Source organism: Calonectris borealis, unplaced genomic scaffold (assembly GCF_964195595.1).
Source record: "Calonectris borealis unplaced genomic scaffold, bCalBor7.hap1.2 HAP1_SCAFFOLD_114, whole genome shotgun sequence".
Lineage (NCBI taxonomy): Eukaryota > Metazoa > Chordata > Aves > Procellariiformes > Procellariidae > Calonectris > Calonectris borealis.
Window position 1 is genome coordinate 245,001 of NW_027441502.1, and position 5,000 is coordinate 250,000.

Below are 5,000 nucleotides of genomic sequence, written 5' to 3' on the forward strand. Positions count from 1 at the left end.
CCGAAGAAGACTAAGAGGCACCGCGCCTCACCCGTGCCATCCCCGGGTAACGGGGGCCGGGAAAAGCCGCTCAAGGCTCGACGCCCGCGGCCACTTGCCTTCGGCTGCCGGCCGCAGGGACCGGCCGCCCTTTTCTTCCCGCTTGCGCGGGCTCCAGCTTAGGGCTGGAGAAGTTTGGAAGGGCGAGGCGCCGCCACCTCGCCCGTACGAGTGCAGACCTTCCCAGCGAGCCCTCCTGCTACCAGGACTCGCGCCAGCAAAAAAGAGGACGAGGCGCCGCCGCCCCGCCTGCACCATCACCGGGCCCTCGGGGGCCGGGGCAAGCCGCGGCCGACTCGAGACCCCCCGGCTGTCTGCATTCGGCTGCCGGTGTTTCTGCCCGCTTCGCGGGCTCCAGCTTAAGGCCGGAGAAAAAGGACAAGGCGCCGCCACCTTGCCCGTCTCCATCACACGGCCCTCGGCAGCCGGCGGCAGCCCTGGTGGGCTGGGCACTCGCGGGCACCTCTGCCCCGGAACGGTGCCAGCACCCGCCTTTGCCATCATCGGGCCCCCCGGGGCCGAGGGAGGCTCGGCTCCCCCGGCCTTCCAGCGTTCGAGTGCCGGCGACCGCCACCGGCCGCCGGTCTTTGCCCTGCCCCGCGGGGAACCGCTTCTCCCGGGGGAAACGAGGACGAGGCGCCGCCGCCTCGCCTGCACGCCGCAGTCCCGTCACCGGGCCCGCCTGACACCACCAGCTGCCCGCGGAGGGCTCGCACCGGTGAAAACGGGACGCCGCCGCCCCGCCTGCGCCGTCAGTTGGGCCCTCGGGGGGCCGGGGGGGGAAGCCGCGGCAGGCTCGGCACCCCCCGGCCGTCTGCGTTCGGCTGGCCGGGAGCCGGCCGCCGCTCTCTCCGCCCGCTTCGCGGGCTCCAGCTTAAGGCTGGCACAAAGGGACGAGGTGCCGCCAACCTCGGTCGTCCCACCAACCGGGCCCTCTGGAGCCGGGAGTAAGCCGCGGCAGGCTCGACGCCCCCCGGCCGTCTGCCTCCGGCAGTGACCTTCACCATCACTGGGCCCCGGCTGGGTGCGTTCGAGTCTTTGCCCTGCCCTGCGGGATCCGGCCTTATGCCTCGTGCCGGTCGGCAACGGCCGCCGGAGCCGGCCGCCGGCTCCGGCTCTCCGCAGCTCCCGACCCCTCGGACACGCTGGGCTGGCTTGTCGGGCAAGCGCTGGGAGATGGCCGGACCGAAGAGACTGGAAGCTGGGCCGGACCACCGAGGGAACCGCCACGACGGCCGCCGAGCACCCCACTTTGCTGGCAGAACCGCGGGCCTTGCAGCCGCTGACGAGCGCTGCTCTGGAGACGAGTCACGGCTCGCTCCTATAGTACGGACCGGCACGTCCCCGCCGCCGGCAAGCTCCAAGAGCGGCGCCTCTGCGCACCGGGGAGGCGCGCCAACCACGCCGACTTTTACGATGACGTAACTGGAGGCAGCGAAAAACAGCGACCCCTTCGGCAGCTCCGACGAAGCAGCGGGGACAACACGTCTACCCCTCGGCCCCGGCAAGGCGACCAAGTCCCGCCGGAGCCGGGTAGACTTGGCCGCCCTTATCGCCGGACGCTACGCAACCAACAACCCGCGGTCGCCGGGTACCGCAGGCGGCCCCACGGGCTCCGAAAAGGGGTAGACCTGACGGCCGCCGCCGAGCCCGGAGCCGGGTAGACCTGACGGCCGCCGCCGGCCCCGGAGCCGGGTAGACCTGACGGCCGCCGGCGGCCCCGGAGCCGGGTAGACCTGACGGCCGCCGGCGGCCCCGGAGCCGGGTAGACCTGACGGCCGCCGGCGGCCCCGGAGCCGGGTAGACCTGACGGCCGCCGGCGGCCCCGGAGCCGGGTAGAGCTGACGGCCGCCGGCGGCCCCGGAGCCGGGTAGACCTGACGGCCGCCGCCGGCCCCGGAGCCGGGTAGACCTGACGGCCGCCGCCGGCCCCGGAGCCGGGTAGACCTGACGGCCGCCGGCGGCCCCGGAGCCGGGTAGACCTGACGGCCGCCGCCGGCCCCGGAGCCGGGTAGACCTGACGGCCGCCGCCGGCCCCGGAGCCGGGTAGACCTGACGGCCGCCGCCGGCCCCGGAGCCGGGTAGACCTGACGGCCGCCGCCGGCCCCGGAGCCGGGTAGACCTGACGGCCGCCGGCGGCCCCGGAGCCGGGTAGAGCTGACGGCCGCCGCCGGCCCCGGAGCCGGGTAGAGCTGACGGCCGCCGCCGGCCCCGGAGCCGGGTAGAGCTGACGGCCGCCGGCGGCCCCGGAGCCGGGTAGACCTGACGGCCGCCGGCGGCCCCGGAGCCGGGTAGACCTGACGGCCGCCGGCGGCCCCGGAGCCGGGTAGACCTGACGGCCGCCGGCGGCCCCGGAGCCGGGTAGAGCTGACGGCCGCCGCCGGCCCCGGAGCCGGGTAGACCTGACGGCCGCCGGCGGCCCCGGAGCCGGGTAGACCTGACGGCCGCCGGCGGCCCCGGAGCCGGGTAGACCTGACGGCCGCCGGCGGCCCCGGAGCCGGGTAGACCTGACGGCCGCCGGCGGCCCCGGAGCCGGGTAGACCTGACGGCCGCCGGCGGCCCCGGAGCCGGGTAGACCTGACGGCCGCCGCCGGCCCCGGAGCCGGGTAGAGCTGACGGCCGCCGGCGGCCCCGGAGCCGGGTAGAGCTGACGGCCGCCGCCGGCCCCGGAGCCGGGTAGAGCTGACGGCCGCCGGCGGCCCCGGAGCCGGGTAGACCTGACGGCCGCCGGCGGCCCCGGAGCCGGGTAGACCTGACGGCCGCCGGCGGCCCCGGAGCCGGGTAGACCTGACGGCCGCCGGCGGCCCCGGAGCCGGGTAGACCTGACGGCCGCCGGCGGCCCCGGAGCCGGGTAGACCTGACGGCCGCCGGCGGCCCCGGAGCCGGGTAGACCTGACGGCCGCCGCCGGCCCCGGAGCCGGGTAGACCTGACGGCCGCCGCCGGCCCCGGAGCCGGGTAGACCTGACGGCCGCCGGCGGCCCCGGAGCCGGGTAGACCTGACGGCCGCCGCCGGCCCCGGAGCCGGGTAGACCTGACGGCCGCCGGCGGCCCCGGAGCCGGGTAGAGCTGACGGCCGCCGCCGGCCCCGGAGCCGGGTAGAGCTGACGGCCGCCGGCGGCCCCGGAGCCGGGTAGAGCTGACGGCCGCCGGCGGCCCCGGAGCCGGGTAGAGCTGACGGCCGCCGGCGGCCCCGGAGCCGGGTAGACCTGACGGCCGCCGGCGGCCCCGGAGCCGGGTAGACCTGACGGCCGCCGGCGGCCCCGGAGCCGGGTAGACCTGACGGCCGCCGGCGGCCCCGGAGCCGGGTAGACCTGACGGCCGCCGGCGGCCCCGGAGCCGGGTAGAGCTGACGGCCGCCGCCGGCCCCGGAGCCGGGTAGACCTGACGGCCGCCGGCGGCCCCGGAGCCGGGTAGACCTGACGGCCGCCGGCGGCCCCGGAGCCGGGTAGACCTGACGGCCGCCGGCGGCCCCGGAGCCGGGTAGACCTGACGGCCGCCGGCGGCCCCGGAGCCGGGTAGAGCTGACGGCCGCCGCCGGCCCCGGAGCCGGGTAGAGCTGACGGCCGCCGGCGGCCCCGGAGCCGGGTAGACCTGACGGCCGCCGGCGGCCCCGGAGCCGGGTAGACCTGACGGCCGCCGGCGGCCCCGGAGCCGGGTAGACCTGACGGCCGCCGGCGGCCCCGGAGCCGGGTAGACCTGACGGCCGCCGGCGGCCCCGGAGCCGGGTAGACCTGACGGCCGCCGCCGGCCCCGGAGCCGGGTAGACCTGACGGCCGCCGGCGGCCCCGGAGCCGGGTAGACCTGACGGCCGCCGGCGGCCCCGGAGCCGGGTAGAGCTGACGGCCGCCGGCGGCCCCGGAGCCGGGTAGAGCTGACGGCCGCCGCCGGCCCCGGAGCCGGGTAGACCTGACGGCCGCCGGCGGCCCCGGAGCCGGGTAGACCTGACGGCCGCCGGCGGCCCCGGAGCCGGGTAGACCTGACGGCCGCCGGCGGCCCCGGAGCCGGGTAGACCTGACGGCCGCCGCCGGCCCCGGAGCCGGGTAGACCTGACGGCCGCCGGCGGCCCCGGAGCCGGGTAGACCTGACGGCCGCCGGCGGCCCCGGAGCCGGGTAGACCTGACGGCCGCCGGCGGCCCCGGAGCCGGGTAGAGCTGACGGCCGCCGGCGGCCCCGGAGCCGGGTAGACCTGACGGCCGCCGGCGGCCCCGGAGCCGGGTAGAGCTGACGGCCGCCGGCGGCCCCGGAGCCGGGTAGACCTGACGGCCGCCGGCGGCCCCGGAGCCGGGTAGACCTGACGGCCGCCGGCGGCCCCGGAGCCGGGTAGACCTGACGGCCGCCGGCGGCCCCGGAGCCGGGTAGACCTGACGGCCGCCGCCGGCCCCGGAGCCGGGTAGACCTGACGGCCGCCGGCGGCCCCGGAGCCGGGTAGAGCTGACGGCCGCCGGCGGCCCCGGAGCCGGGTAGACCTGACGGCCGCCGGCGGCCCCGGAGCCGGGTAGAGCTGACGGCCGCCGGCGGCCCCGGAGCCGGGTAGAGCTGACGGCCGCCGCCGGCCCCGGAGCCGGGTAGACCTGACGGCCGCCGCCGGCCCCGGAGCCGGGTAGACCTGACGGCCGCCGGCGGCCCCGGAGCCGGGTAGACCTGACGGCCGCCGGCGGCCCCGGAGCCGGGTAGACCTGACGGCCGCCGCCGGCCCCGGAGCCGGGTAGACCTGACGGCCGCCGGCGGCCCCGGAGCCGGGTAGACCTGACGGCCGCCGCCGGCCCCGGAGCCGGGTAGACCTGACGGCCGCCGGCGGCCCCGGAGCCGGGTAGACCTGACGGCCGCCGCCGGCCCCGGAGCCGGGTAGACCTGACGGCCGCCGGCGGCCCCGGAGCCGCGTAGACCTGACGGCCGCCGCCGGCCCCGGAGCCGGGTAGACCTGACGGCCGCCGGCGGCCCCGGAGCCGGGTAGACCTGAC